The sequence below is a fragment of the Aethalodelphis obliquidens genome, unplaced genomic scaffold (assembly GCF_003676395.1).
Source record: "Aethalodelphis obliquidens isolate GAN/ISIS:26980383/991018 unplaced genomic scaffold, ASM367639v1 scaffold9, whole genome shotgun sequence".
Classification (NCBI taxonomy): domain Eukaryota; kingdom Metazoa; phylum Chordata; class Mammalia; order Artiodactyla; family Delphinidae; genus Aethalodelphis; species Aethalodelphis obliquidens.
This window is the reverse complement of record NW_020837953.1, coordinates 17,426,334-17,437,728: the sequence shown is the minus strand read 5'-3', so window position 1 is coordinate 17,437,728 and position 11,395 is coordinate 17,426,334. Positions and strand designations below refer to the sequence as shown.

The window sequence follows — 11,395 nt, the reverse complement described above, 5'->3', positions numbered from 1 at the left end:
TTCTACTAATCATCAAATACCTTCTATTTTCAAGAACCTGTGATGTGAAGCGCAGATGAAGCTCTTTACAAACACAATTTTATGTCAGTTTTACAATGCTGCAAAGTAAGTAGTATCCCCTTTTTACAGAAGAGGAAATTTGCCCAAGACCAGATAGCTGGTAAGTGCCACAGGTATAATTCAGACCAGGTATGTCTCCAAACGCCGGCCTGCCCCGCAACTGGTCTGTCCTGACTGGGGCCAGTTCAGCCTGGGACATCCAGTGTCATCGGCAGCTTGTGGGGAGCTCCTGGAAACATGGAGGTGTCCATGATATACACCTGTGCAGCTCCAAGCCCCTGGTCAGAAGCCCCCACTACACTTACTTCTTTTATATTTATTTATTTATTTGGCTGCAGCGGGTCTTAGTTGCGGCACGTGGGACCTTAGTTGCCACGTGCGGGATCTTCTTTGCGGCATGCGGGATCTTTAGTTGTGGCATGCGAACTCTTAGTTATGGCATGTCGGATCTAGTTCCCTGACCAGGGATCAAACCCGGGCCCCCTGCCTTGGGAGCACAGAGACTTAGCCACTGGACCACCAGGGAAGTCCCCCACGACGCTTATGAATCCCAATGCCCACATGGCCTGGAACCCCCATGGACTCCACCCACCTCCCACACAGGGTGAGGGGCTCAGAGAGATATGTATGTAATATAATTATATATGGAAGAAACAGGACACAGTAAGAATGTGTAACAAACAACCCTGACCTACAACAGGGAAGGTTGCCCCAAGGAAATGATGCTTGAGTGAAAAGTGAAGAATGAATTAAAAAGTGAAGTGATGGAGTAGAAAAGTCTTCTAGAAAGAATGTGCAAAGGCCTGGTGGTTGGGATGGTTGGGGGAACATATGTGTGTTTGAGGAATTGAAAGGAAGCCAGTGTAGCTGGAGGGCACTGAGCAGTGGGGAGCGGGGAGCAGTGATGCTGGACTGGTGCTGGGGGCAAGGGGAGGGCGTTTGGGGAGCAGTGATGCTGGACTGGTGCTGGGGGCAAGGGGAGGGCGTTTAGTACTTGTTAATGGGTTGGCTCTTTATCCCAGGAGCAATGGGAAGTCATTAGAAGGTTTTAAAAGGGGAGTGAGTGACGTGATAAGACTGGATAAGGACAGGGCAGACACAGTAGGATCAATTAGGAGCCGCTGTAGGAATCCAGATAAGAGGTAACAGGAGATTAGAGAGATGCTCTGGAGGTAAAATTAACAGGATTTGGTGACGGTTCCTAAGATTCTGGCTTGCCTGTTAGATGGACAATGGTACCATCCACTGAGAAAGAGAACGCTGGGAAGGTGAGAGAATGAGGACCACGAGTTAGGTCTCAGACGTGTTGCGGTTGAGGTCCTCTGAGAAATGGAGGTGGAGATGATGAAGCCATTGGCTAGGCTCCCGCTGGTCTGGAGATTAGACAGGAAGTTCTCCAGGCTGGAGACATAAAGGTGTGAATCATCAGCAGATGAACGGTAGCTGAAGCTATAGCATGGATGAGATCACCAGGGAGGGTGATCTCACTGTGGAGTGAGAGCGGGAAAGGCCTAGGAATGGGCTTGAGGAACACCAGCATTTAAGAGAGGAGCATGACCCTGCAAAGAAGACTGAGAAGGAGACCAAGGAGTTAAGAGACAAACCAGGAGGGTATGGTGTCAAGGGAGTCAAAGAAGCTAATGTTTTAGGAGTTGAATAATCAGGAGGTCTAATAAGATGAATACTGGGAAAGATGCCCATCCAGTTTTGAGACATGAAGGTCCTAGCTCAAATATCATGTTTTGGGGAAGTTGTGGAAGATGAAAGCAATATAAGACTGAATGTTGGAGTGGACAGGAATGCCCAACGACCAACAGTGGGGGAGGGAGCCAGGGTTAAGGTTGCAGGGGCAGGTTGGTGGGAAGGAGAGCTCAGAGAGGGAGAGGGTAATGGATGGAGAAGCAGCAGGGGCTAGGGAGTCAAGGATGGGCAGCAGCCCTGGCCTGAGATAGGAGGAGGGGTGCTTCCTCTGAGGCAGCAGGAGAGGGGGCAGGTGTAGGGAGATGTGTGACTGAGTTAGTAGGAAACTGGGTGGTGGGGGCGGGGGTGCGCGGGTTTCTGTCTGTGGCTTTAATCCTGTAAAGGAGCAGTCGAGGTCACATCTGCCAGCAAGGAGGAAATGGGCTGGTTGGAGGCTTAAAGAGAAAACGGCGAAGGTTGAAAACAGCCACTGCAGAGAAGGGGGTTCCAAGCTGATGGGAGAAATATGTCGAGGGCCCATATGCAGTCAGCAGCTATGATTTATGGGAACATCACTCTGACCTGTGGAGTTCCTTGGCTGTTTGAGCACAGCACAAGAATGCAGACAGGAGGGCTCATCCGGCGCTGGGGGCTTGCCAGACAGATACGATCAAAAGGCAGAGAGGCAGAGGGGCTCGGGGTATTGACGAGAGTGTTATCAAAATGTTAAGCCTTGAAACAGGTGGGACAAGAAGAAGAGCAATGGAAGGAGAGAGCAGATGCATTAGGAGAACACAGGAGAGCAGATGCATTAGGTCCACAGTGGAGAGGTCTGAGGAGACCCAACAGTTATCTCATCTTGAGGTCACCTGAGCAGGTGGTGCAGTGAGGGACGGGACGAGGCCCAGCAGGTGATGGTGTGAACAGGTGACCCAGTGGCCTGCAGATGGGGATTCGACAAGGAGGTCAGGAGCTGGTCTGTGTGTGCTGACACTGAAGGGACTGAAGAAGCAAAGGCCACTGAGAGGTCCACTAAGCTGCAAACGGGCAAGGTCGTTGGATTGGGCAAAAGGGAGGTGAATAGTCATCATGTCAAGAGCAATTTCAGAGGGGTGTTGGTCCCGAACGCTGTGTCATAGTGGACTGAGTGCGTACAGGAGACGGGAGGAGGGAGGCTCCCTGTGTCAACAGCTCTTGGGTTTGCTGTGAAGGAGAACAGAGAAACGCTCCATCTCTCCCACTCTGGACAGGCCGGTGGGGTCCAGGGAGGGGACTTTTTAGGGTGGGAGAGACTTAAGAATGACTGCAAGTCGATGGGAATGGTACAGTAAAGAGGAGGCAGGTGGGGTCAGCCCCTGCCATGACAGGGCACATCTCAGGAGGGAGAGAGAGAGGAAGGAGTAGATGGGGTGGATTTGTGGATTTGATAGTGGGGGATGGAGATGTCCTCCCCGTTAGCCTCTGTTTTTCTCAGAGAAGCTTGAGGGGAAGTCATCAGCAGAGTGTTCTGTTGAGACATTAACTCCTATCTCATTCACACACCCCGCCCCCCACATAGTGACTCACCAGGAAGGAGTGAAAGGCATTAGCATTCTAGGGTCTGGGCCTTTTTCCTCCCACTCCACACCTGAGATGGTACACAGACTGTTTTGTGGTGCTGGCATCTGAGTTCTTTCTGACGGACTGAGAGGGAGAACATCACCGCGTCTTAGGGAGTTGATTCTCCATCATGGAAGAGACGGGCGGGAGGACGGGCATTCCCTGTCCCACCCTGGCATGCACCCCTCTCCCCCCAGGAAAATGGCTGTGTGTGACTGCAAATGCCAAGGTCTAAGGGCTGCAACTTTGAGGGTCTACGGGAGAGACCCCCATAGAGCCAGGGATGGGGGAGTGGCCCTGAAGGTGGGGGACAAATAGTGGGGGGCCCACAGCAGGGACAACTAATGTCTGCAATGGCAGCGCCGGCCTGAAATATACCTCAGCCTTTCTCTGCAAAGAGGAGCACAGACTGAGCATATTTGGGGCTGTGCAAGCCCCTGGCATTCTTGGACCATTGGAGGGGAGGTGAAGGAGAGCTGTGAGTGATATGGAATTCTCACAGATCTGCTGGGCAGGGACTCAAGCTGAATTTAATTTGATTGAGACCAACTAAGAGATGACTAAGGGTTGTATGTACGTCATGAGTTTGAGCAGTGTCCAGTGGGCCTGGGACCTGGACACAGGGTAAACAGTGAGTGGGAGCTGACATCTGGCTCTCCCCTCACCCTGCCCCCTGGGGCTGGAGCCCGACAGACACAGATCTACCATGTGGTAGCACTCGGCCTTCACAGATGAGCACAAGGCCGTCCCTCCCCACCAGGCCCAGAAGCAGAGCAGCGGGTCGAGTCCACATGGACCCCGAGCTCAGAGTTTGGCCGTCTGGACAGAGCCGTGGCTCCTCTCTTTCCACGGCTCTCAGGCATTCACAGGCCCAGCCACCCGAGGCTCTTGTCTCTGTGGCCCCAGGGCCTGGGCCTCTGGTCCCTTTACTTCGGCCTTGTGTCCAGTTCCAGGCGCTGGGCGTGCTGAGATCTGGGCACGCCCCACCTCAGCAAACACCTGACCACACGTGGTACTGAAAGGTGGGTGAGCAGGGGGTTAGAGACCAATGGCTTGAGATTCGGAGAACCCTCTGTCCCTGTGAGGGTTGAAGCAGGAGGCTGGTTGGCCCAGCAGTGAGTGGGTCTGCTGACTTCAGCCATCGGGAGCACAAGGCCCCTGGCCCACGGGCCTTCCAAGTATTTAGGTCACAGATTAGGCAGTGCTGGACAGAGGGAACTAGGCTGCCAGAGCTGCAGACCCACTGAGGCCCAGGCTGCAGGCACACAGGTCAGCAAACACCACAAGCCCCTCTCAGGGCATGCCAGGCCAACAGAAGCCCCAGGTGTGGACGAGCTCTGAGGCTTGGTCAGGGAGCTTTCCCCACCTGGTCACTTATGTCTGATGGTCCCTGAGCACAGAAGAGGAAAAGCTATCTTTTTATTCCTTTAACAAATATGTACTGAGCACCTTTTGTGTATCAGGGCCCAGTACTGGCCCTGGGATATGGCAGTGGACAAGGCAGGCTCATCCCTCCTGCCCTGCCCTCAAGGGACCCACAACCTATAAGGTGTGGGGCCGGGGGGGACAGACACAGATACTGATGGTGGTGACACCCAGTGTTTAGAGTTTGGGCAGGCAAGCCCTCAACTCAGCCAGGGGTTAGAGGTGGCTCCCTGGAGGAAGTGATGGTTCTAAATAGGTACCATTGGTTCCAGGGTACTGACGCTACTCAACACAGAGTAAGTCTTAAGGGGCGTTTTTTATGACTTATGTGTGAGAGACTTTATGACCAACTTGATTTTGTGTGAACCAAAACCCAAAAGTCAGAAGCTCTCTGTCTCTGTCTCTCTCCCATCTCTTCCCCTCCCCCACTCTTTCTCGCTCCATCCCGACTCCTGCCCATCTCCCTCTGGGATGATCTCTAGTCCCTTTTTACATTTCAAGATTTGCAGGCTGCATTAGATGAGGGTGCAGGAGGGAAGATGCCCTGTTTCTGGCCCAGTGACTGAGTGAATGAGGTGTTGCTGCCTGAGATGGGACTGCTGGAGGCCAGCAGATCTGGGGCAGGAGAGAGGGTGAATTCAGTTTACCTGACGAACATCCGGGGAGTGATCTAGAGAAGACTCTTGGATATATGGGTCCTGAGCTCAGAAGAAAGGCCCACACTGGAGACAGAGATTTGGAAGTCATCAGCATTTGGTTGTTGGTGGTAGAGATGGTCCAAGGGACAGGAGGCAGAGGGGAAGAAGGGATGGCCTAGGATAGACCTCGGGAGGAGCAGGAGATGGTTAAAGAGATTGAGAAACAGTAGCCAGGGAGGAGAGTGTAGGCCATTGAAGCCAAGAGGAACTGTTTTCACGAGTCAGCAACGAGCAGGTATCACTGGCCAAAAAGCATACTTTAAAATTTAGAAGAATCCCACCCCCCGAAAGCCTAACCCACTCCAATACTGAAAAACAGGCCAAAACGTCTAAAGATGCACGAAATTTGCAATGCCTCCCCCACAGTACACCAAAATTACCAATGGATAAAAAAACCACGGACTAGGAATGTTCATTTTTGATCCGTTTGTCATCCGGAATCCGGATCTAATTGTTCGCCCAGAATCACTGGAGCCAGTCCCATCCCCTTCTCACGCACCAGGGGGCGCACACGCACCGTTTCTAAATCCAAGTCCAGGGCAAATGCAGGCAGTGAATTAGGTGATAACCAGAACTTGACCCCTCAGCCCAGATCCCTAGACCCGCATCTCTCCCCCTGCCCTGCACATTACACTATGATCCCCAAGTCCAGATGCCTCAACAATTCCCAAACTTTCTCACCTAACCTCCAGACTCACAGTGGTATCACAGAGACTCCATAGATCAGAGATCCCATAGGGGTCCTCATCTTACCTAGAGCAGTAGGGGTAGGCACCCCGTCTTTCATGAGGTGGGCAGGCAGGAGACAGCTGGTGTGGCACAGACTGGACGATACGTCTGGGGCCGGAGGCTTTGGTGCCAAGGTGTGGCTCTTGGTTTGGAGCTTACCAAGTTCCTGAGTTAGGACTTGGAATAAATCTTCAGGTAAGTTATTGGTTTAGCCCAGAAATTTATAGGGTCAGCATCTGAGTTTGATATGAGGAGTCAGAAACTCAATACTGAGGTTTATATCAGGCTTGGGGGACATTATCAAGTCCTGAACTCAGGGGCCAACTCACAACATGACTCAGGTTCACAGTTGGAATTGGTGTAGATATTGAGGTGTTGGCCAGGCTCTGGGGTTGACATCGGGTCAGAGAAGTAGAGAGTGAGTATGGGGATTGAGTGGATTTGTGTGGAGTTTCTGCAAAGCCAGTCTCATAAATCTTGGGTTCCAAGATTACCATTAGAGGTGAGTCAATGTAGGGTCTTAAATGGGCCCCCATATGGATGAGGTTTGAGGTCAGTATTTGTATTAGGGTCCTTTTCTGGTGACTCAATCCCAGTTCAGAAAGGGTGTTGGTGTTGACCTGGGATTAGGACTGCAGTATTAGAGGTTTATGTAAGGCTTGGGGTTCAGAAAAGAGTGCTGGGGTCCATAAGAAGGGAGCCATTGGACTTTAGGTTTCATACAGGGATCAGGGATCAGCGTTGGTACTGGGGTCCATTTAAGGACCAGGGTTGGTGATGGGGTCACTATCAAGTAGAGGTGATAAAGGGGTTTAGAGTCAGAATTGGTATTTGAGGTCAATATAGGGGTTCGGATTGAAATTATTACTTGAGCCAATTTCGGGGCACATTTAGGGGTTTGGACTTACTATTGAGTTTGGGGGTGGGTCTGGTCTCGGTATCAGGTTCACATCGAGGGAATGGGGTCCTAGAGTAGTATCAGGTTCATATTTGGATTGAGAGCCTCTAACTGGATCCGTACTTCGTATGGGAGTTTGGGTCTGTCCATGCTCATTTTGGGGTTCCGGCTCGGTACTGGAGCCCGCGTCGGTTTAGGCTCGGGGTTGGGCTGAGGCCTCGTCGGGCCTACGCGTCTCAGCAGCTCTACGAGCGAGAGTGCACGAGGGGAGGGGCGGCGCCGGGGACGCGCACGGCAGGGGCAGGGGCGCGGGCGCGGGCGCGCGGCTGGAGCTGGCGCGGGAGCGACGGGAGCGGTGGCGGCGGCGGCAGAGGCGGCGGCTCCGGCTCCGGCTCCGGCTCCAGGTCGGGTGGCTGTGGCGGGAGTGGGATTCGGTGGCGGCGGCGGCGGCAGAAGAGGAGCAGGAGCAGCGGCCCCAGCGGCTTGGGGGGGACATGCGGACCGACGGCCCCTGGATAGGCGGTGAGTGACCCCCGGGCCCCTTTCCAGTTCCCTCCGCATCCGTCCTTTCCCACTCCCCCGCCCTCTCTCCGCGTCCGCCGAGCGGAGCTGGGGGCGGTCCCGGGGGGCTGGGGGGTGCCGATTAGGCCGGGCCGCGCCCCCACCTGCCGCGCCCGCAGCCTCGGCTAAGCCCCCCCGCCCCAAGCCCGGCGGCTCCTCCCCGCGTTACCCCGCGGCAGACGCGCCCCCCCCACCCCGCCGCCGGCTGGCTAGCTCCCCGCCGCCCCTCGCCGCCTTTCCCTTCCTCCCCCTTTCCCCCTCCCTGCCACCGCACCTGAGCCGCAGCCCGCGCCCCCCCACCCAGCGCAAAGTTTCCCTTTTGCATCCGTGCTTCCCTTCCTGGGTCCCGCCTCGTCTCCCCCTACTACCAGCGCGGACGCGCTCCGGGGGCGGCCCTCGACCTCCCTCAGCCACCCCAGCTCCGGGCGGGTCCAGGCCGCGCCCCCGCCTCACAGGCGCCCCCTCCCAGTCGGCAGGGGATCCGCAGCCGCCGCGCCCCCGTCTCGCTCGCGGCTCGGGCGCACGTGCGGTCCCGGGGTGCGCGGGGCGTGAGTTTGGAATCCCCCACCCCGCGGGGTCGCCGGCGCGGGCTGGGGAGGGAGGGGCCGGGCCGGGCTGTTCCCGCCCCCACCCGGGTGCCACGACCCGAAGGCCCTGGAGCGATCTGTCCCGTGAGAACGTGTCCACTCGGACCCGCTCCGGAAAGTTCACTCAGTCGCCGCCCCGCGTCCCGTCCCGTGCTGGTGTGTGCCGCGGTCCTCATCGCTGGCCCACGATCCTGTCTCAGCTTCTTTCTCCGTTTCCCTCCGTGTGTCGGTGCCTCTCTGTGCCCTTCCACGTCTCTGTATCTCTGTCTCCCTGTGTCACGGCCTCCCAGTCTTATCCCCACCCCACCCCCTCCCCCGCCCCAGTAATCCCGGAGTCTCTCAGCTGGCTGCGACTCTCTCGGGGTCTCCCTGTTCTCGCTCCCTGGGTCTCTGTGTTCTTTCTCCCGGCTCTCTGTGCTCTTTGCCAGGTCTCTGTGTTCTCTCCCCGGGTCTCTCTGTGCTCTCCCCGGGTGTCTTTTCTCTCTTCCCAGGTCTCTCTGTGCTCCCTCCCCCATCCCTGGGTCTCCCTTCCCGGGTTTCTGTCGTGTCTCTCGCTGGTCTCTTGGTGTCTCTGTCTCCCACTGACTGGAGTCTCTGCCGCCCCTCTGCTGGCTGGCCTCCTCACCGTTTCTCTGGAATGCTGCCCCTCTGGTTCTTCCACCCCAGGGTGGGGGAGGGGCTAGTTTTTCTTCCGTTTTCAACACCCCCCCCCCCACCCCCAGTGCAGGGCCCCGAGTTGGAGCAGGTTGGTGGGTGGGAGCCTGGTACCTGTCTGAGCTGTGAAAAGGAAGGGAGGCTGCTGGCAGGAGGGGAGGGAGGAGGTGGTCCTCTGGATTCCCCTGGGGGCTGCGGGGCAGGCCTGGGAGGCTGGACTGCTGCGTGCTGGTGATGAAGGCTCCACTTCGGCTCCTGAGCAGATGGGGGCAGGGATCCAGAGTGACCTGGTGCGGGATCTGGCCAGAGAATCCCGAGAAGTGCGTTGGGGTGTGAGGCCTGGAGAAGGATCAACGGCTGATGCTTCCAGGGGGATCCTCAATGGTGAGGGATCCCCTGAGAAGGAAGGAGATCTGCTGAGGGATCCTTTGAGAGGCATGAGGGATCCATTGGGATCCAGAGCAGGGTTCTGTCAGAAAACCTCAGGAAATTCTATGCTTGGCTCCTTATCAGCGCCTGCTTCAGGAAGCAGGAAAATCCCCGTTTTTCACTGATTATATGAATGAGCCCAGGGCTTCAACAAGGAGCCGGTGTACCTCCCCAGGCGTAGCCCCCCACCTCCGCAGCCCCATGCCCAGGCCACACACTCACAGCCCTCTCATTTACACACTCAGCTCACCCTCCCACCCCTCACCCCCACTCCACATCCACTTGTCTCCTGAGTGCCCTCACACTTGCACACTTGGGCCTGCATGGCAGCCAGAGCTCAGAAATCTGCTGTGCTTGCACACCCATGTACCGGTCTGTGTGCTTGCTTGTGCTCTCACTGCACCCCTATGCACAGTCCAGGGAGGGTGTGTGCACACTTGCAGTCTCATGCATTCTTTTCTTTTTTTTTAATACGTTTATTTATTTATTTTTGGCTGCGTTGGGTCTTCGTTGCTGTGCGCGGGCTTTCTCTAGTTGTGGCGAGTGGGGGGCTCCTCTTCGTTGCGGTGCGTGGGCTTCTCCTTGTGGTGACTCCTCTTGTTGTGGAGCACGGGTTCTAGGCGCACGGGCTTCAGTAGCTGTGGCGCACGGGCTCAGTAGTTGTGGCGCACGGGCTTAGTTGCTCCACGGCATGTGGGATCGTACCGGACCAGGGCTCAAACTCATGTCCCCTGCATTGGCAGGCGGATTCTTAACCACTGTGCCACCAGGGAATCGTGTGCACACACTTTCTCGCACATTTTTGCTTGCTCAGAGACATTTGAAATGTCTCTGTAGTTCTGTTTTCTTTTCCATTTGCTCTTCCTCTTCCCTCTTTTATTTCTTTTAAAAAGGAAATTGTTTTCATACAATTCCTTCCTCCCTCCTTCCGCCTGCAGCTCCTGGCCTCCCCTCTTGTCAACCTTGTGCACTTAGTGAGGGTGGGTGTGGTGTCCAGGGCTTCTAGGAGAGGAGGCTGGATTTGGGTGCTGGTGAACCGGTTGGGGCGGTGGGGGGGGCGGTTGCTGTAAGAGTAGACTCGCTACTTTTCTTGGGAATTGTTACTGATGTGTAGCAAAATGCTGGCCTTGGCTCTCTGCGCTCCCTCCACTCTTTTCTCCCATCAGTCCTAACTGTAGGAGTCCAGTACTGAGGGCCCTTAGTCAGAGGGAGATGGGACCCAGACCTCTTCCTACAGAGGCTGTGACACATACTACAGCCCCTTCATTTTCCAGTTTGAGAACTTGAGGAGATCCCTTCCTCCCTGAGTCTCAGTTTCACCCCCTGTAAAATGGGAGAGGTCATCCAACCTTGGCCAGTTCCCAAGGCTGTCGTGAGAATCTAAGGGGACTGTGTGGCAGTGTGTCAGCAGCAGTAGCGGTCGCTTCCCATGTGATTGACACTGCCGTGTTCTTGGGCCAAGCTTGCAGCCAGGGCCCTGCCCTTGAGGAGCTTATGGTCCCGGAGGGAACAGATTGCATCATGGGAAGGCAGAGCAATTCAGTAACCTCTTATTGATTGCCGAGTGTGTGCCAGACTTTGGGCTAGGCACTTTCAGCCAGGCTGCCATGCTTCCTGTGGAACTAACAACTGTGTAAAAGAGGCAGCCCACCCCTTAGGAGCCGCTGAGGTTGAGCTCAGCAACAGCTCACCTAAAGCAGCCGCAATTTTGAGCTGAGGTTACAAGATTGGGGGAGTTCACCACGAGGCAGGGGAGAGTTCAGAGGTCAAGGAGAGATGAGTCTCAAAGAAGACCAAGAAAACAGGCTATCTGAATTGCGTTTTGAGGGATGAATAAGAGTTTTCCAATTGAAGAAAGGGCACTCTAGGCAGAAAAGAAAACAATATGACTAAACACTCAGAGATCTTATCACTAGTGGCGTGTTCAGAGATACGGCAAATCACAGAGGATCTCTATTGACCTGTTAAGTTACTGTAACTTTACTGTGAGAACACAAAAGGGAGATATCAAAGAATTAAAGCTTGAGGGTGTGTGTGTGTGTGTGTGTGTGTGTGTGTGTGTGTGTGTGTGTGTG

The 11,395-nt window shown here is 55.2% G+C and overlaps 1 protein-coding gene and 1 long non-coding RNA gene across 13 annotated transcripts in view; one reads left to right on the top strand and one right to left on the bottom strand.

Annotated features, from left to right (window-relative positions):
• Nucleotides 1–1,007: 1,007 nt before the first annotated feature.
• On the bottom strand, nt 1,008–7,443 carry LOC113621696 (uncharacterized). 3 transcript variants are annotated; one of them, XR_003433275.1, is made up of 4 exons: nt 6,216–7,443; nt 5,412–5,486; nt 3,307–3,423; nt 1,008–1,461 (listed from the first exon to the last, which is right to left on the bottom strand). It is a non-coding gene; the product is annotated as an uncharacterized LOC113621696 (long non-coding RNA). The 3 variants fall into 3 exon arrangements; XR_003433276.1 differs by having other exon boundaries at nt 5,412–6,368; nt 7,100–7,443; XR_003433274.1 differs by having other exon boundaries at nt 5,412–7,443.
• Nucleotides 7,444–7,460: 17 nt separating this feature from the next.
• PTPRF (protein tyrosine phosphatase receptor type F) overlaps nt 7,461–11,395 on the top strand; it is an 86,163-nt gene continuing 82,228 nt past the window's right edge. For 6 of the 10 annotated variants that reach the window (XM_027108825.1, XM_027108822.1, XM_027108829.1 and 3 more), the window contains exon 1: nt 7,492–7,611. The gene's annotated coding sequence lies outside the window, so the exon portion shown is untranslated. Of the gene's footprint in view, nt 7,612–11,395 lie in introns of all 10 variants that reach the window. The other 4 variants (XM_027108823.1, XM_027108818.1, XM_027108827.1 and 1 more) reach the window with 3 other exon arrangements.